Source organism: Petaurus breviceps, unplaced genomic scaffold (assembly GCF_028583685.1).
Source record: "Petaurus breviceps papuanus isolate PSGF00001 unplaced genomic scaffold, PetGlider_PUasm1.0 185, whole genome shotgun sequence".
NCBI lineage: Eukaryota > Metazoa > Chordata > Mammalia > Diprotodontia > Petauridae > Petaurus > Petaurus breviceps.
The window spans coordinates 2,550,127-2,571,196 of NW_027185797.1; the positions used below are offsets into that span (position 1 = coordinate 2,550,127).

Sequence of the window (21,070 nt, forward strand, 5' to 3'; positions counted from 1 at the left end):
CCCCATCTCTTTTGGGTCTGAGTCCAGCATTCTTCATAACTGCACTCCCTATATTCAACCCCACCATCATCATGTTGCTATAAAACCAATTGTCTTTTTTACCTCAATTAATTTATTTATTCAGTGCCATACCAATCAAACTACCAAAAGATAATTTTATAGGGCTAGAAAAAATAATAAAATTCATCTGCAAGAACAAAAGGTCAAGAATATCAAAGGAATTAATGAGAAGAAATGCAAAGGAAGGTGGCCTAGCTGTACCAGATCTAAAATTATTTTATAAAGCAACATTCATCAAAACTATTTGGTACTGGCTAAGAAATATTAGGTACACAAGACACAGTTGTAAATGACCATAGTAATTTACTGTTTGATAAACACAAACACCCAGTTCTAGGATAAAAATTCACTATTTGACAAAAACTACTAGAAAAACTGGAAAATAGTATGACAGAAACTAGGCATAGTCCAACATTGCACAGCCTATACCAAGATAAGGTTGAAATTGGTACATGATTTATACATAAAGGGTGATACAATAAGCAAATTAGGACAACAAGGAAACGTTTACCTGTCAATCTATGGAAAAGGGAAGAATTTATGACCAAATGAGACAGAGAACATAATTTCATATTAATTACATTAAAAAGTTTTTACACAAACAAAACCAATGCAACCGAGATTACAAGGGAAGCAGAAAGCCAGGAAACAATTTTTACAGCCAGTGTTTCTGATAAAGGCCTCATTTAAAAAAAATTAATCTGTTTATTTACTTTTAGTTTACATCATTCAGTTTCACAATCCCTTTAGTTTCAAATTTTTCCCCCTCCATGGTGGCATGGAGTCAAACACAGATCTACAAATACCTTCACATTAAACATTAGTCAGGTTGTAAAGAAAGGTAACAAATGGAATGAACAATGGGAAAGAGGAAATAAAACAAGAAAAAGAAAGAGAGCAAGTAGTTTGCTTCAATTTGCATCCAGACTCTACAGCTCTTTCTCTGAATGTAGACATCTCTTTGCATCATGAGTCTTTTGGAGTTGTCTTATAATTTTATATTGCTGAGAGGAGTCAAGTCGATCAAGGTTAGTCGTCACACATGTGTTGTGTCTGTAATTGTGTACAAATTTCTCCTGGTTCTGCTCTTCTCACTCAACATCAATTTATAGAAATCTCTCCAGGTAAATATGAAGTCCGTCTACTCCTCATTTCTTATAGCACAATAGTATTTCATTACATTCATATACCACAACTTGTTCAGCCATTCCCCAAATGATGGGCATCCCCCTGATTTCCAATTCTTTGCCACCACAAAAAGTTGCTATAAATATTTTTATACATACGGGTCTTCCTCCCACTTCTATGATATCTTTGGGATACAACCCTAGAAGTGGTATTTCTGGGTCAAAGGGTATGCACTTATTTATAGGCCTTTAGGCATAGTTCCAGATTGCTCTCCAGAATGGTTGAAGAAGTTCACAACTCCATCAACAATGCATTAGTGTTCAATTTTTCCACGTGCTCTCCAGCATTTATCATTTTCCTGTTTTGTCATCTTAGCCAATCTGGCTGGTGAGATGTGGTACCTCAGAGTTGTTTTGATTTGCATTTCTCTAATCAATAGTGATTTAGAGCATTTTTTCATATGCTTATAGATATCTTCAGTTTCATCCTCTGAAAACTGCCTGTTCATATAAAAGGCCTCATTTGTAAAATATATAGAAAACTGAATTAAATTTATAATACTAGAAGCCATTCCCCAATTGATTAATTTCAGAAAAACCTGGAAAGAGTTATCTGGACTGATGCTGAGTGAAGTGAACAGAATCAGGAGAATGTTGTACCCAGTAATAGCAAAATTGCTTGATGAAGAACCATGAATGCTTTAGCTGATCTCAGCAATACAATGATCCAAGACAATTCCAAGGGACTAGTGATAGAAAATTCTGACCACATCTAGAAAAAGAACTATGGAGTCTGAATGCAAATCAAAGCATACTATTTTCACTTTTTTGTTGTTTGCTTTTTTCTTTCTCATGGTTTTTCCCTTTTGTTCTGATTTGTCTTTCACAACATGACTAATGTGGAAATATGTTTAACATATATAACCTTTATCATGTACATGTATAACCTATATCAGATTGTTTGTTGTCTTGGGGAGGAAAGAGGGAAGGGAAGGAGGGGAAACAATTTGGAGTTTAAAATCTTACAAAGATGAATATTGAAAACAATTATTACATATAATTGGAAAAAATAAAAATTGTCAGGAAACTCATCATCAACCCAGAGATTCCATCAGCTTTGGTACTCACACCCAACCAGCCCTCAACAGCCTTTACTTATCTGAATGGACAAGAGGAAGATGGAGGACAAAAACTCCCGAAGCCCCCATTTAAAGAGGGCTAACGATTTCCTACTTGGATTCAATTTTACCATCATCACGCTTCTATACTGGATACCTTTCCCCTTCCCCTTCATCCTGACTTTGTTACTTGGTACCTGTGTGACTTTAGCCAAGTCACAACCTTTCTGGGCCTCAGTTTCCTCATCTGTAAAATGGGTTGAACATGATGGCCTCTCTGGTCTTCTTCCATTCTAAAGCTAGGATTGTGTGGTCCTTCAGATAGAAAAAGAAGCCACTAAAAGGCACCTTGAAGCCTGAAGTGTGTGCATAAAATTGAGAAGAGTACTTTACATGTGTATAAGCTTCCAGTGTCCTTTCCTTCCCTAGGAGGTACAATAATTTAAGCAGTTATTAATCATGGACCCTTTTATAAGAATCAAGGACCAAAAGTGGGTTTTCTAGAGAGGCCTCAGGAAGAAGAGTGAGCATGTGAGAGAGAAAGGGAATCCATTGAAAAGAGAAGAGGAGCAGAAGTCTGGGGGCACCCACGTCAGTTTTCTCCTTGGCCACAGTTTGGACTCTACTGGGCAGTGTGCTGAACCATCCTTTCACCTGGGAGCTGGCCAAGCTGGGCTTCATCTTTGATTTCCTTAATTCACCATCAGATGGAGATGTCAATGAGCTCTGACAGTATAGGAAGAGGAGGAGAGGAGCAGGAAAAATAGAATCAGAGACCCCCTCCTCCCAATGGAAAATAGAGTTGGCTATTCCAGCAACACCTTGAAATTTAAATAGCAGCCCTGGTCTCAGAAGAGGAGGGAGTTACCAGGCTCAGGTGGTCCTGACCCAGTATACACCAGATTCCCAAAGAATGACCTCTAAAGAAAAGGGGGCAAAGGTGAACTTCATCACCACCTAGGACTGCAGTCATTATCACTCTGGCCTGGCGCCACCCAGCTTGCCCAAGTGGTTTCCAGAATGTTTCTCCTCCGTTTTGTTTTTTCCTAACTTCTAACCAGATGGCACTTCCTGTTTGAGCAGGTGGTTTGGTTTGGTTTTCTCCAAGCTGCTCCTGGGCCAGTGTTTTCTTGTGGGAAAAAGAGAAAGGAGCAGAATGTGGGGAGAGGGCTACAAGCAGAGCTAGCAGCATTGCCAGGAATGAATTATGTGCCCTGTGGGAGCACCAGGGCTGGGGCAGCAGTTGGCATGGGAACACACTTTTAAATAGTGGTGGAACTGAATGTGCAGGGTTCCGTTGCTGGTGTCTCTCCCTCGTCAGGGCTTAGTGCTGAGAAAGGAGGATGGTGTGATGCTGCCATGTCTTAACAGCAGCTTCCTGCTGATGAGTGAGCCAGCCCGCCATGGCAGTCCTACCAAGCCTGAGGTGTAGCTGGTAGGAGTAGGAGGGCTTGTACTCCTCTGAATGCACACAGGAGAATGAAGCTACGGAGAGGGACAGCTGAAAGATGCTAGAGAGGGGAGAAAAGAGTGTGGCGCTAGAAGTGGGTGAGGATGGGGTCTAAAGTATGGGTAAAGAAGAGAAACCTATTCTTGGAAACTGGAAGTATGGGAGGATATTCTTTGTATGGGAGAACAGAGGTAGATGGAATCCTGAGAAAAACACAGAAACTGCTCAGAACCAACAGAATGGAAACCCCTGGAGGACAGGGATGGTTTTGTTTTTGTCTTCAATATCCCCAGTGCCTGGCACATTGGTGATAAAAAAAAAAAGCTTGGTTGATGGATAAGACTTTACAGACTCTCTTGTGTTGTCCCCAGCTGCCTTCTCACAGATGGAGATGCATTCACTCCTGTAGCCCCCTCCTCCAATTAGAATTGTTCATTTGTTTCAGTCGTGTCCAATTCTCCCTGACGCCATTTGGGATTTACTTGGCAAAGATATTTGAGTGGTTTTCCATTTTATTCTCTAGCTCATTTGACAGATGAGGAAACTGAGGCAAAGAGGGTGGAGTGACTTGCCCAAGGTCACACATCTAGTAAGTGTCTGAGGCCTGATTTGAACTCAGGAAGAGGAGTCTTCCTGAATTCAGGCACAGCACTCTATCCACTGTACCATTTAGCTGCCCCAATTGATGAGTTCCCACCATTAAAGGAAGTGCCCAAGCCAGCCATGCTCATTTCTGACCTCATTTTGTTTGTGATACTATGGGTTCTTACACCTTCTTCCTACGTGGGAACCTCCCCTGACCCACCTCAATGTTCAGTTCTCTATGTCAGGGTTTCTTCCATTAGACTGTAAGTTCCTTGAGGGCAGGTGAATTGTCTTTCCTTTGGTTTGTATTTGTTTGCCTGGCACATAGTAAATTCTTAATAAATGCTTTGCCTAGTCTAATCCAAGACAGATCTTTTCTTTGTCAATTGAAAGCACTACCCTCCCCTGAGGAAGGCTGGGCAGAAAGGGGACAACCAGGCAGTCAAACAAGGACTCTCCCTTTGAAAGGGTGCTGAGCACATCAAGTGGGCTTTTCTATGGGGCTTGTTTTGCTGCTCTTGGTGGGTTTACACAGGGCCAAAGTCAATTATGACCTTTTTTTATGAAAATAAGAATTTACGGCACCAGTTCAATACCTATTAGTGACCCTCTAATCAGTCAGGACCATTGTGCTGTCCACTGCATAATAGGATACAGAGTACAGCTGACGGGTGAAATAGAATTCTTATGGTCACTAGCATAACATTTTTTTATAGAATCTCCCAAGTTGGAAGGGTCCTTAGAGGTCACCTAGTCCAAATTCCACTTGAAACAGGAAAAATGGTCACAGCCTCCTTTTGAGGCTCTCCATTGACAAATAACCAAATCACCCCTCACTCCAGGCAGGCCATTCCCCTTTTAGATGACTCTAATGGCTAATTTCTTCTATATGATAAAGCAAGAGCCTTATCTATGTGCCCCTTTCTCCCCCTCCAACTGCCGCCCATCAGGCCTAATGCTCCTTTCTGGTGCCAAGTAGCCTTGTCCTCCCCCCATCCTGGGCCCCTCCTCCTCTTGGATGTGGTATAACTGGCCAATGGGACTCGAAGGCCTGACCGTAACACTCCAGATGACGGGTATGTCTTAGCCTGGGCTCTTCTGAGCATGCCCAGTTTTATCATGGCTCCAGCCTCAAGGTTCAGAGGAGGCTCCCTTTCCTCATGTGATAGTGAATGCAGTGGGTTCCATGTTAGAAAAACTGGACATGCTCAAAGGCTTCTCAGGGCCAGTTCCATATTAAAATATGGCATGCTCAGAGGAGTCTGGGCTACATATACACAGGCTAAGTAAGAAGTATGATAGGACCAGCCCCTCTCTTCTTCTAGACGCCATGTTCCTACTTATGCAGCCTAACCCTGTTCAAAAGGCAGTGTGGAGTAGTGGATAGAAATCCAGCCTTGAGGTCGTGGAAAACTGGGTTCAAATCCTACCTCTGACTCAGAGTGACTGGGCAGCCCTGAACAGATCCCTTAACAGATGGTAGCCCTCTAAGACTACAAACCTGGTCTCCTCCAAATGGATTGCATTAGTTTTCTGGGTCATTATCTCATAGTATTAACTCAAATTGATTTTAGGTAAAACTTTTGTATGAGACAGGATAAAGAATCTTCACACACTCATCCCATTATTGCTCATTTCCATTTAGCCAATCAATAAGCATTTATTAAGTACTTACTACATATTGGACATGGGACAGCTAGATGGTGCAGTGGGTAGAATGCCAGACCTGGAGTCGGGAAGACACTTTTTGAGTTCAGATGTGACCTCAGAAACTTACTGTGTGACCCTGGGCAAGTCATCTAACCCTGTTTGCCTCAGTTTCCCCATATTCAAATGAGCTGGAGAAGGAAATGGCCAGTCACTCCAGTATTCTCTGCCAAGAAAACCCCAAATGGCATCATGGAGAGTCAGACATAACTGAAATGAGTCTACAACAACATACGTCAGTCACTCTGCCAAGCACCACAGTTTCAAAGAAAGACGCCAATCAGCCCCACCCTCAAGGAGCTCACATTCTAAAAGGGGAGATAGTGTGTGAATAGCTAGATATATGGAAGATGTAAAGGTTATTGGAAAGGGATCTTTAGTAGCTGGGGAGACTGAGGAAAGCCCCCCTGCAGAAGGCAGGCTTTAAACTGATTCCTGGAGAAACCCAGGAAACCTTCAGAGGCGAATGGGAGAAAGGAGAACATTCTTGGCATGGGACACATCTAGTGCAGAGGAATGGAGAGGGGAAATGGGACTGTCGTATTTGAAAAACTGCTGAGTAGGCCCGAGTAGGTAAGTGGCACAGTGGATAGGGCACCAGCCCTGGAGTCAGGAGGACCGGAGCTCAAATCTGGCCTCAGACACACAGTCTCTGTGTGACCCTGGGCAAGTCACTTAACTCTCATTGCCTCAGTTTCCTCATCTGTAAAATGAAAAGGAAATGGCAAACCACTCCAGTATCTTTGCCAAGAAAACCCCAAATGGGATCATGGAGAGTTAGACACAACTCAATGACAACAATAATAAATAATATTTCTGTAGCACTTACTGTGGGCCGGGCACTATGCTAAATGCTTTTTATGAAGATTGTCTCACTAAATCATCATCATCATCATCATCATCATCATCATCATCATCATCATCATTATTATCATCGCTAGCATTGCATTAAGCAGAGGACTGATGTATAAGAAGACTGAAAAGATAGGCAGCAGCTAAGTCATGGAAAGCTTTAAATGTCAAATAGCGGGATTTTTACTTGAATCTGAAGTTAATAGGGAGTCGCTGGAGCGCATTGAGCACAGGGTGAGGGAGGGGGCGCCGGGGCCCCCTCTTTAGAACAGTCACTTTGGGAGCCGAGTGGAGACTGGACTGGACTGAGGAGAGACTTCGGGTAGAGAGCCCTGGTGTAGAGTCCTGGGCCAGGAAGAGGCGCTTTTTAGGGCCGTGTCTCCTCTAGGTTCAACTGTGCCACCATCTTCCCAGAAATCCAAGGAAACGTATTCTTTGGGTCCAGTCTGTTACCTCTGCTTAGCAGCAAGTTGAGCATGAAGCATCTTCTAGGTGTGACGGCGACCAGCACACCAGCAGACTACATCAAGATATGTGGCTGAGGCCTTTTTTTTTTTTTAGAGTGTGGGAGGCAGGAAGGAGAAAAAAAATAGATTCTGTTAATTAAATTTGCTTTAAATAGTAATGCTACAGCTATAGAATATGGCATGCACTTTCAGATAAGGTCATTATTGTTAGCTTTGCTTAATTCTTTTACCTTTCTACAAGAAGCCTCTCATGGAGTCGTAATATATGTAAAATATGACAGTCATAATCTGTCAATGTTTGTAATGTGAAAACAAAACATCACTAAAATTTTAGCTGATATGTATTCCCCATTCCCCACATAGGAGAGGCCAGAGACCTTGCTTCTGGATGATGAGTGTTGGATGTGCTTTGGAGAGACTTGATGGGGAAGGGAAAGAAACAGGCATTTATTCGATGCCTACTATGTGCCAGGATCTGAGCCAATCACTTTTGTGATGTGAGCGTGTATAGACATTCAGTCTGTAACTGGTTCCAGTTTACTAAACCCATGGTTAGCAGAAACCTTTTCAGTTATCTGAGTGACTTCAGAAAGTTACTAGTGACCACAGACTTGACAGTTTTTGTCAGCCATCTCATCTTGGTATATCTATTTGACACCTTTATTAAAATTGTTATGAGACAAAAGTCTGAGGAGAGAGCTGTGAGTTCTTCCACCCATTGTGCACTTGCCTCCCCCTGCCTCCAAGTCTGGAACCACCTCCTCTCTCTCTCTCAAGGGTTTAAACTTGCCACTTTGAAGTTCGCCATGGATGATGATATTGCTACTCTCATTGTTGACAGGGCTGTCTGCCCTTCCATTGTTGGGCGCCCCAGACATCAGGGTGTGATGGTGGGTATGGGCCAGAAAGACAACTATGTGGGGGATGAGGCCCAGAGCAAGAGAGGTATTCTGACCCTGAAGTACCCCATTGAACATGGTATTGTCACCAACTGGAATGACATGGAGAAGATCTGGCATCATACTTTCTATTGTGAGTTCCGTGTGGTCCCTGAATAGCACCCTGTGCTGCTCACAGAAGCCCCCCTGAACCCCAAAGCCAACAGAGAAAAGATAACTCAGATTATGTTTGAGACCTTCAACACCCCAGCCATATACATTGCTATCCAGGCTGTGCTGGCCCTGTATGCCTCTGGTCGTACCACTGGTATTGTGATGGACCTGGTGATGGTATGACCCACACTGTGCCCATCTATGAAGGTTATGCCCTTCCCCATGCCATCCTCCATCTGGATCTGGCTGGCCATGATGTGAAGACTACCTCATGAAGATCCTAACTGAGAGAGGGTACAGTTTCACCACAGCTGAGAGGGAAATCTTACATGACACCAAGGAGATCCTGTATTATGTCACCCTAGACTTTGAGCAGGAGATGGCCACTGCTGCATCCAGCTCCTCTCTGGAAAAGAGCTATGAGCTCCCTGATGGTCAGGTTATCACATCGTCACCATTGGCAACGAGAAATTCTATGCCCAGAAACTCTCTTCCAACCATCTTTCTTAGGTATGGAATCCTTAGAAATCCATGAAACTACCTTCAACTCAATCATGAAGTGTGATGTTGGCATCCAGAAGGGTTTGTATACCAACACCGTTTTGTCAGGTGGTACCATGTACCCAGGCATTGCTGACAGGTTGCAGAAGGAGGTTATAACCCTAGCTCCCAGCACAATGAAAATCAAGCCATATTGAATGGCTCCTAAATTATCTCCCTGCCCCTAAAGTAGATGTGAATGAGGACTTTTATAGTCTCCCTGCAAGTTTTGAGATTGGTGCCTGTACTTGGGAGAGGGGAAGAGCTTTACCTGAACACTGACTTAAGACCAGTTCAAATAAAAGTGCACGTTAAAAAAAAATAAAATAAAGGGGTGGCCAGGTAACACAGCAAGTAAGAACACTGGCCCCAGTGTCGGGATGACCTGGGGGATCAAATCCGGGCTCAGACACTTAGCATCCACCCAGAAACACCTGGCCGCGTAACCTTGAGCAAGTTACTTAACCCCAATTGCTTAAAAAAATAAATAAATAAAGTCTGAGGAGAGAAATCTTAGGCCTTCTTCCCTCCAAGATCATGTGGCCCCATAAAAATGGGCCTCAGTTTTTTGCCTGCCACAGAATTTTTAAATTTTAGTTAAAAGATTCATTTGGAGGCTGAGATCGTATGAATTTCAAAAGGTCAGGAGAGCTGAGTCTCTGAGAGACAAAGGCCCCGATAGGTTTTGCAGCCAACGCAGCTCAATGCCCCAAAGAGCAAGGAGTGACCTTTAAGACACAGCCTAGACTCATCCCAGCAGTCATACCATATGTGGAGGAGACCTAGATCCCATGTAGAATCTGTGCCATGTCTGAACCCAGCCTCTCTGGAGACCAAGGGGAAATGTTTGTCCTTCTATTCTCACTGTATCTTCAGAGTAAACGTCCCTTTGTTACTCGATGTTAGTGGTGAAATGAAGTTGGGCATATCACAAAATACTATTGGGCTACAAGAAATTAGATAGTTGCAGAAAAGCCTGGGAAGATTTTGTATGAAAGGATAGATTGAAATGAGCAGAACCAGGAGAACAATTTATACCATAACATTATTGTAAAGTCAGAACTTTGAGAGACTTTAGAACCCTGAGCATTGCAGTGTCCAACCACAGTTCCAGAGGACTCATGATGGAACATGTTAGTCCCCCATGGCAGAGGCAATGAGCTTGCATGGATATTGAAACGTATTTGGGGGGGAATGGACAGGCATGACCAAGGAGGAAATTTGTTTTGCTTGACTATGCATGTTTGTTAAGAGGGGTTGTGCTTTCCTCTTTCTCTGTTTGGGGTGGGGGAGGCAAGAGGTAAGAGAGAGAAGGCATATTTTCATTTTTAAAAATATTCAATTAAAAAAATGAAACTGGAAAGCTAGTCCCTAGCATCTAACAGTGAGAGGCACACAACCACTGGGGAACCAGAGCCAGTGGAATTAAAAGAGAAAGGAAGGCACCCCAACTTTTCAGGCTATCACTAGAACTCTGAAGGAGAAATGTAGTAGGGCTTTTTTCTTTTCTAGAACTTTTAGAGTTTCTTTTCTAGAACTACTCCATGTTTTCTAGGACAGTAGCTAGATAATGTGGTAGACAGAGTCCCGCACCTGGGGTCATGACCATTTGTCTACAGTCAAAGATAGGTCTATTAGAAGGACCAAGCAGTCCATCAAAATGTGACCAGTGTAGCTTTACCCAAGCTGCATAGTCCCATCCTTCCTTGATCTTTTCCCTTAAGGTGTGAGACTTCTAAATTATCCCTGTAAGGTGGAAAACCATGGATTCACTAATAGCAACTTTTGCAGAACCCTGGGCAGAGAATGTTGTCTTCGCCATTCAGGAAGCAGGATTATGATTTTTCTCTATGGCAAAAGAGCTGAAGGATGTGAGAGCACAGAAGTAGCAAATAACAGAGCTGAGATTCAAACCCAGGTTTTGGGATCACAAAATACAGTGTTCTTTCCACCTACTCACTGGGCCTAAGCTTTTTTGTTTGCTCCTGGAACAGTATTCTTTTCTTTGAGGCATCATTGTACATCAAAAGTTGGCAACAGAAAAAGGTTCCTGGACAGTCAGCCTCCAGATTCCTTTCCCATGCCACCGACACCCTCCTCGTCTTTCTTGACTTGTGATAGAGTTACCACTGTGACCATCCCAACAGGGAAGATAACAGCAGCAGTCGGGAATGTGGAAGTCTTGGGGCCAGAGAGGAAGAGCCCAGTGGGTTTGGAGATGCGATGGGATGAGATAACACTTTAAAATTCCCAGTGAGCCACTTACTTTTAAAAAGCTTTATGGAGATCAGAATTTCTCAGCACACCAAGCGAAATTGGCAGCACACACTTTGGGAATTGTGGCATTGCATCAGTAGCTGTCCTGTCTACTCCTTTCACTGCCACCATGTCTGCTTTCTGCTGACTATCAAGACATTTGTACCCCCCAGGTACTGGTTGCCCCCCTGGTGGATTGATGGCATGTATAATTTTACAGGAGGAAAGGAGCTGAAGGGAACTCTTCCTCATACCCAGAATGACTCCCTCCCAGCACAACATGGTCTTATTCTCCTGATAGAAGACATATGGAGTGAGATATAGTAGACAGTCAGTTATATTTGAAGAGAGAGGACCTGCCTTTGAATTACTGCTTTGCCTCTTATTACCTGTGAACCACTGGGCAAGTTGTTTCCGTTCCTTGGGCCTCAGTTTCCCGAACTGTAAAATGAAAATGTTGGCCTACATGGCCTATAAGAACCCTTCCATCTCTAAACCATGGCACTCAATAGGAAAGGAACCCTGAGTTGAAGAACGGGGTTAGTATGTTATACTTGGTTGAACACATTTCTAATGATATACCAAAAGTTAGACCACGTTAAAATGAGCCAAACATTAAAGCTACACTGAGAATAATTGAAACTTTTTTTTGTCAGGTCTGATTCTTGCAGGGCCTCAAAGCTGTCTTCAAGAACATTGCAGACATGCAGATGTGAAGGCTGTTAGAGATTTCCAGGCGATGGAACGACAAGTAGCAGACGTGTGCCCTATGTTCAGTTTTTACATAGCGTCTCCTCCAAGCCTCCCTTCCCCAGTGCTACCCCGGCCTTGGGCTTTTGGAGAGTACTATGGAAGCAACGAGGGGCAGAATCCTGGAAGTCAGCAGGTATCTGCTCCTCTCTGTCTTCCAAATTAATAGCTCTATGCATCAGGATTGAAATAGGAAGGAGAGGAAGAACATAATCTGTTTCCTTCCATTAGAATGTAAAGTATTCCAGGATAGGGGCTGTCTCTCTCTCTGGTAATTTTATCCCCAGAGCATAGCACAACGCCAAATACATATTAGGAGCTTAAACTGGAACGACTTGGTGTATTTGTTGACAAGGAAATATATTTGATAATAAATGTTTTCTTTCTCCTATCTATGCAAAAAACACTTCAAATACAAATGAAAAGCAGATACTATAATTTTACTTTGACATAAAAATTTTCATTCTACCATCTCTATTTTATTTGTTTCATGGATAAAAAAAAAATGCACCATCAATTGATGCCACAAGGTCCTTCAAAATATTGTTAAATTCCAGTCTTTTAAATGCTTGTTCAGGAATGAATGAGTGAATGCTTTTCCCAGGAGGCCGCTCCCTAGAGGAAGAGTATCTATGATGCTTCTTGGATGAGAAAGTTTCTTTAGTATCAAGACTTTGGCTGTTGTTGCTGGGGTTCTGCATCTGTTCTGTTTGTCCTGCCCCTCCCTCTCTGCCCCATTAATTCATGTTGGTCCCCTAGTTCTTATTTACCTTTGTGGTTGACCCTTTAATGTCCTGCCTTCTAAGGAAATGCAGGAACAGAGCTGCCTGAGTCTCCAAGACACTCTGACCTATCCAATGTTGTACAGTGGGATTCGAACCCAGACTTTTCTGATTCCCAAAGCCAGGAATCTCTATCCACTAGGCAACAGTGTCTCTCACACAGAGATATGTCCCATGTACCAAGTCCAACTTCTCTACTGGATACCAACCTTGTGATAGCATTTACCACCTCATAGACTCTAGTTTACTCTGGGACCATTTCACAACCATATGCTGCCTTTTGCAGTCTTCTTGGGCTCATAAAATAAAACGCCTCTGTTTGGCATTTAAAGCCCTTCGCATTCTGGCTCCAACCTGTTTTTCTCAGTTCATCTCCTTTTTTCTTCTCTTGCTGTAGCTTGCAAATGAACCTACAACTGCATGAAGCACGAGAACCAGGGCAGCAATGCTGATCAAGGCAGTAGAGCCCTGCTGAAAACAGAAAACCTGCTTCTCGGGAATTCTGCCAGAATCGTGGCCAAAGGGGCTCTTGAAGAGCCGAGTGGAAATTCACCAGCCAGCCTGGAGAGCGCAGAACCCGGCACTGGAGGAGTAGAGCCTTGCTCCAGGCCTGTGTGAGTAGGAAATCTCAGTGATCGCTGGGGTCACTGGCTGGAGGAGGCACGGACAGGGTCCTGGAGAGGGGAGGTCATTAAAGAAGAGGACATTCATCCAAGGCCCAATTTTACAAGTCTGCAAAGTGGCACTTGGTGCCTCCTAAAAATTTGCTACCAGGGATAAAAAATCTGAATTGTGTTTGGGTTTTTTTTTTCCAACCAAACACATCTCTGATCCCAACACTTGCTCCTGGCTCCTTCACCTTTCTGCTTTGGCATTCACAACCTCATCTTCATTTTATTTTATAGCCTGGATGGTTCTAATACCAAGGGAGGGAGGCCTGAAATAACCTGGATGCACTTGAAAATATTTTAATGATGATGCAGTGGGAAGGAGCCTGTCCTAGGACAAAGAGGACTTCAGTTGAGGTCCTGAATTTATCATTTGGTAGCAGGGTGGTCTTGAGCTAAGCCCCCATACCAATTTTGAGGCATTGTGCTCTGAAAGAAAAGAAATGCTAGATGTCAATCCAGAAAACCTGGGCTTAGACCCTGCTTCTGTCCTTCATTACTGGGGCGATTTGCTAGTGGCTCAGTGGATAGAGCAGTGGGTCTGGAGTCAGGAAGACCTGAGTTCAAATCCAGCGTCAGACACTTACTAGCCATGTAACCTTGGGCAAATCACTCAACTTTTCTTTCCCTCGATTTCCCCAACTGTAAAAAAGGAAAGAAGAAGACTAGCACCTCTGTCCCAGGATTGTTATAAGGAGCAAATGAGATAATATTTGTGAAGTGCTTAGCCCGATGTCCAGCACACAGTAGGTGCTTAATAAAGGCTAGTTATTTTTGTTCCTTCCTGGGATTATTTCCTCATCTGTAAAATGAAGGGATTGGACCACATAGCCTTAAAGGCCCTTCTGGTTCTAAATCTATGATCCTATGATCCCTTATGACCTAACTTCTCTCTGCCTCAGTTTCCTAGTTTGTAAATTGAAAGAGCTTAAGTCTCTTTTAGCTCTGACTCCTCAGTCCTCTAAATTTCTGCCCAGATTTTTTTGTACTTTCAGTCTGCTTTCAAATATACTGACCCAGCGTTTAGAGGAAGGGGAACCTAAAGGTTTCTGTTTACCTTCCTGAGTCATCGATAGTGTTGGCGAGGGTTTTCCAACTTACTAGAGCTCTGTTCCCCAGTGGCCTGCCAAACACTAATGCCAACACTTCAGATCTGAACTTGGGTACATCAGAGCAAGGTCCCAGGTAGTTTCCTGCCATCCCTACAGATAGTCCTCGTGTCTCATGGCTGGCTTCTCATCAGTGCTGCACCCACTTCGAAATGAAGTTATGATGGGATAGAGATCTGTGTACTGGAAAAGAGCCACTTAAGCTTCTGTTATATAATCAGTTCACTTCAGATAATAACAGCTAACATTTACACTGGACAGTCTCCAGAGGTTTTTTTAACCATCCATTGCTGGTATTGTTGCATTTTACAAACTGGCTTATAGTCCTCCCTTATATACACAAACACATAGCACAATAATACAGAATAAGTGTATCTGAGAGGCATAAAAAATACTTCTCTGAGGTTGGGGGTGGGGGGAAGGAAGGTCATTTCTGACCCCAGGGGGATCAGAGACTTATTATTTCCATCTTATAGATGAAGAAACAGGCTGAGAGAGAGAAATGGGAATGAATTCAGTGTTCAGCCAGTCCCATACCCACATGCATCACAGAGCAACCCACACTTGACAGAGGGATATGGGAAAGGAGTTGGGGAGGTAGGAGACTGTGTTGAACCAGTGCTGAAGCTACTGTGTTCTGATCCACACATCTGCAAAGTCAAAAGCATCAGTCCTGCTTGAGAGGATGTGAGCAATGCGTTGCTGAAAATGATTTTGGATTCCTTCAGACAGCTGGCCCACATAACCTTTTCCCCTCCCAAAATCTAATCTATGGCTCTCAGGGAAGACAGATGATAGTCAATTGCAAGTGTTCAGTTGGGGGCCCATCTTTTAATCAGAAAGCATTTATTTATTCATTATTGGGGAAAACCAACCATTTCCCAGGGTCCATTCTGATTTTAATTAGAATATTAATCAATGATTCACTGCACAGTTTGGACCCAAAACTGCAATGCAATATAGTAAAAATTCCCAGGAACAGAGCCAATTTAATTTGTATTAGATATTTTGCCCCAGGTTAGCATTAGGGACTTATTATTGAATGTCTTATGTAGCCATTATTATTATAAATGTGCATATTGTGCAAATTAAAATCATCTTTCATTCAGGAAAAACTTCTCAGTCTGTCTGCCTCCCAGTGATTACTCCCTCTCACCCTGAGAGAATTGGGGACTTGAGGTAACACTCAGGGAACGGGCTGGGACCTGTAGTCATGGGCTACATCTGTGACCCTCTGAAGCATCCCATGTCTTCTACCAGATACTTTGTCCAAACTTGACTGGCCCAAGTGAGGAAAACTAAGAGTTAATTTTAGAGATTCACAGTTTCATGTACAGTGTAAGAATAGAAACGTGCTCGTTTTACTTGGTGCTTATTTACTTCAGAATTTAAAAAAAAAGAAATTAGAGATACCCCTTAGGGATTGATAAACGTATCTTTCTAGACTTAGTTTCACATTGCTCCCCTTCAGGCATTAAGTCCCAGTCTGCAGTCAAATTGGCCTTCTTAGGTGATAGTCTATCCTATAAGCAGGCTGTTCTCCCCTCCCTGTGCTGGACTCTGTCCTCCCTTCAGCCTCTGGGAAGGTTCAGTCCCTTTAAGGCTCAGCCCATGCCCCCTTCTATAAGACCCTTGCTAGCATTCCTTCCCATCCATTTCTGAAATCACTTGATCTATGTTTGTACTCCTAGGGAGTAGGAAATCTGATCACACCATTTTTATGTTTATAAGAGGATATTTTCAAATCCAAACATCCTCATGGGTGAAGTTGAAATGCCCAGAATCATCAGTGGTTCTGAAATTCCAAAGACATCCTTTCTGATTCCATATAGTGTCTCAGACCTGCTTCTGATAGTATGTGTTAAAAATTTATTGAGTCATCTGAGCAGTGAAGGTGATAAGTCAGTCTGGGCTTGAGGAGACCTTTATTCTTTCTCTCCATAGGTGACTGTGATTTGCTCCTTAAGGGGAGAATATGCTTCCTTTAACTGCTGACCACCCCATATTCAAGGGTCAAAGATGGACTAGAACAGGGGAAGGAGGCATCTGTAATTTCTGAAGCTCTTGGGTCAACAGGAAATGAAATTTTCATTAAATTTTCCCCCAAGTCAGTGATCATCATGGTGACAACAGGAGAGAATGGCGTAAGCTGGGAAATGTCTCTTCAAGTGTTTTGAGTCAGCTTGGCCATAGAGGTACATAGATGCCTGCAGCCTGAATGCTTTGAGATTAAGAGACAGTGAGTGAGGTGGTAGGGTGTTGAAAAATCATTGTCTCTAGACTTAGAGGACCTGAGTTAATCAAAATTCACCTCCCAAGGAGGAGTACATGGGTATGTATCTCTGGAATCTTATCTACTATTTTTCAAAGGGGACTTTGGTTCCTTAAAGATGAGTTGGCAAGAGATTGGGCTGGTCTGCTCCTCCCTTTTCTGAGAGGGGATGCCAGGCCTGAATTGTACCTCTCTGCCCTCATAAATATTGCTAGTCTAGGAGAAATTATTTTCTAGGCTCAAGCTACTTATCCTGGTCATTGTCCCTTGAAGAGGGAGAAGTTTGTCAAGCTGTATCAATAGGTTTGACTCCCCACCAAATGGCAGTTATACAAACACCAACACAAAATATCAAAATGTGAATAAGCACATTTATTCAAGCCAATAGCAAACAAATCAAAAAAGTTACCCAGATTAGAATATACCAGAAAATACATAGAGTAAATGTACTTTCCCATGGGGAAGGAGATATCTCAACCAAAAGGGAGAGAATACCCCGTCTAATTCTTGGAGAAATTCCCCAAAGTCCCTTAGTATAACAAGCTGGAAACAGGGACATGCCCAAGGAGCCAATTCCTCTACATGTCAGCTTCTTCCCAAAGTCTTTCTCTCTCTAAAGAAAGCCTGGTGCCATGTGTCCTCTCTGGAAAGACAGAAAGAAGTATCTTCTTTTTAAAAAAAAAAAAGATGATTCTCTTCTGAAAGCCAGAAGGAGAATCTCTCTTCTCCCCAGCTCTAACCATAGCCACCTTGTACTCACGCACAGATGATCATTAAATAAGCATTCTTCAATGATGAGGAGGGTTTCCTGGGTAAGCCCAATGTTGTCTTAGTAAAGTGTGGTGTATAAATGCCCCTGAAGATGAGCCATAATGTGACTTACTGTTTTTCCAGTTGTGTCTTCATGACCCCATTCTGGGTTTTCTTGGCAAAGATACTGAAATAGCTTGCCATTTCTTTCTTCAGCTCGTTTTACAGATAAGGAGACTGAGGCAAGCAGGGTTAAGTGACTTGTCCAGATTCACACAGCTAGTAAGAGTCTGAGGACAGACCTGGCTCTCCATCCACTGCACTGCCTAGCTGTCCAATCTGACTTGCCAACTACAACAAAACCTAAATGGTTTCTGGGTTTTTTAAGGACATCCAAATGGCCGAGCATCTTCAAGTCAGAGCTAGGTAAGAACTTTTGAGATGATTCTTCCCTGGGGCCAAGTGTTGACATCTGTATACTGACTTTACATCCGTTATCTCGTGTGAGACCCAGAATAAGTTCTTTGAAGCAAGAAACATAATATTCATCATTGAAATAGAGACTAAACCAATGTTGTTCTAGGGAACTCCTCCTACCAGTACAGATCAATACCTTCTCTCCAACTTAAAATTGCTCAGAGCACTGAGAGGTCATGACTTCCCAATATATGTGAGTGTCAGGACTTGAATATGCCTCCTTGGTTTCAAGACCAGCTCTTTACCCACTGCACACACCACAGTGTCTCCTAACAGCAATCCCAGTTGATACCTATCATGGTGACATGAAACGAGCATTGATTGCATTTGGAGTCAAAATCCTGGGTCTGAATTGCACTTTGGCTGCTTACTACCCCAGTGATCTTGAGGAAAGTCAGTTCTCAGTTTCTCTTTCCTGTAACATTAAGTGGTTGGACCCAGTGATCTCTGAGTGCCCCTCCCCCTCTAAATCCCATATGAACAATGAGGTAAAGCTAATGATTTCCTAACTCAGTGTTAACCCAAAGCAGGATGAGCTGGTCAAGGGGGTAGTAGCAGGGGGTAGACCCTTACTGAAGGTCTCTGAGCAAAGGCTGGATGACCACTCAGAAGATGTGTTAATAGTGGAGATATCTTTCAGTTATGGGCTGAGCTAGCTGACCCCCGAGGGCCCTTCCAGCTCTGCAATTTTAAGATTCTCTCAGAAAATTGAGTTCCTAAGATTAAGCAACTTCCCTGTAGTCACACAACTGATAAGTGTCAGATACAGAATTCGAACTGAAATTATCTTGGCTCCAGGTCCAGCATGCTGCCCTCTATACCATGGGGCCTCTCAGCAATGATGACAGCTGAAAAGTTTGTAGAGGTCCTCTGACTTTAAGTAGCAGGGGTCCCCTTAAAATGGTTACTTCGCAAAAGCACAATTTTGCCAGTGTAGACTAGCAGAATAGACAAACCAGATCACTCTGTAATCATGGTTCTGTTTGCATTGCTTTGTCTCTAGTAGAAGGTTAATGGATTTTCACTGAATAAAATTTAAGAAAAAATCTTGGGAGCCCACTTTGATCAGGATCATCTGTCTAAATTGGTCAAGAAAGTTAGACAATTGGCATCTAGGAAGCATTGGTAGAAATATTGAACCTAGAATCAGGAAGATCAGACTTCAAAACCTGCCTCAGATAGTCATGTCATTGTGGGCCTATCACAATCTTTGTGAACCTCAGTTTCTCTTCTTAAGATTGGGAATAAAAATAGCTGTTGTGAGGAACAGATGAACTAGAATATGTGTATGTGTTTTGCAGAGCTCAAAGTGCTACATAAATGTAACTATTATCATTATTATTATAACAGTTTCCAAATTTCTGTATGATAAGGAGAAACAGCCTAGGTTCACCCGGCTAAACCACCACAGTGAAGTGACTCTTGAAGAACATTTTGGATCTGAATTCCTCCTCTCATTCACTCTAGGCTGAACTGTGAGATACCTGCCACAAAAACCTTGATTTAAAGCAACCCAATGTTGTTGTGCTGCTGTTATGTAAAAAGGGAACATTGATTAGTGGTCAGAACAGGAAACAAAAGAACGGTTCTAGGGGCTTGTTGGTGGCTTATGGGAAATCATTTCGCTTAACAAGGTGGTTTTCTCCTCCAGAGGATGAGTAGAGTGAGGCCCGCATGGTGAGGATGTCAGGAAAATTAACAAAACTTATTGAGCCTTTGAGGTTGCAGATTGTCCCAGTGGCCCAGAGGCCATTATTACACCACTTGCTTCTGGCTGGCAGAGGGACTGCCTGGCAACCCCAGAGCTCACTCCCACCTTGGGGCCTAGGTGAGAGATGGCAGTCAACCAGTATTGGGTGAGTCAATGCCCAGCAGAGCTAATTATGGATCTTGACTCCAGAGCTGGAAGAACCTCCGAGGCCATCCATCTAGACCAACCCCCTCACGTTACAGATGAGGAAACTGAGGCCCAGGGAGGTTATATAACATTGGGGCATGGTGAAAAGAGGATCATGTTTGAAGCCAGATATTATTCAGTCTTTTCAGTCGTGTCTGACTCTTCGTGACCCAGTTTGGGGTTTTCTTGGCAGAGATTCTAGAGTGGTTTACTATTTCCTTCTCCAGCTCATTTCACAAATGGGGAAACTGAGGCAAACAAGGTTAAGTGATTTGCCCAGGGTCACACAGCTATTATGCTGCAATCCCCAACTGAGGCCCTTTTGCCATACATGAAAACATACCCTGAGAGAAGCAGATGTAACTAAGAATTTAACTAGGTGGGAGCAGGAAAAAAGTAAACAAAAAACCAAGGCTGTATAAGATAGAATTGGTGCTTCAAGTCACACAGACCCAGTCTTGACTATGGCTCAAGCAATCCCCAGAGTGACTCAGCTTGCAGAGTTTGGGAATGAACGCAATCACAGAGTGAGGGGTCACAGCTCTGACCCGGAGAGGCTTTCACTTGGACTTCAATGCTGTGAGGTCAGGTCTGGTCAGGTCAGTGTGGAAGGAAAGAGAGAGAAAGAGGGAGCTTGCAGTCCATTAACCATAATGGTGGTTGGGTCTCATCTGGAATGATGTATCCTTGCACTGTGTTCAACAGCTGTAATGTTAGCAGCTAAGTAAAGCCCTCTCTCTCTGTCTCTTTGTCTCCCTCCCTCTCTTTGTCTCTCTCCCCCCTTCCTCCTTCTCCCTTCTTTTATTTCTCCCCTCCCCCACCCCCCCTCTCTCTCTCTCTCTATATATATATATATGTATGTATTATATATACATACACACTTTTAACATATGTTGACATAATTCATATATACCCTTTGCTTGTGCTGGGTCATTTGTACCATCCAGATACCTGAATCGTGGTGACCTGGAAAGTCGCACTGAGCCAGGAGAGGAATGAAAGACACAAGCCTGAGCCCCTCCCCAATATGGAAGCCCCAGGAGGAACTCACCAATGAGAGGAGGCTGAAGGGACCCAGGGATGTTTTAGGGTGAGAAGGCAGATGAGGCTTCAGAGTGTCAAGCCAAGCCAGAAGAGGAAATGAAGATGAA

At 43.2% G+C, this 21,070-nt stretch overlaps 1 long non-coding RNA gene across 2 annotated transcripts in view; it reads left to right on the top strand.

The window, feature by feature from the left end:
- The window catches only part of LOC138161434 (uncharacterized), a 134,284-nt gene that overhangs the window by 111,571 nt on the left and 1,643 nt on the right, over positions 1-21,070 (top strand). Inside the window, exons 1-2 of one of the 2 annotated variants that reach the window (XR_011168354.1) lie at positions 11,883-12,100; positions 13,144-13,360. This is a non-coding gene — a long non-coding RNA (uncharacterized lncRNA). Of the gene's footprint in view, positions 1-11,882; positions 12,101-13,143; positions 13,361-21,070 lie in introns of those variants that run through there. The other variant, XR_011168355.1, reaches the window with a different exon arrangement.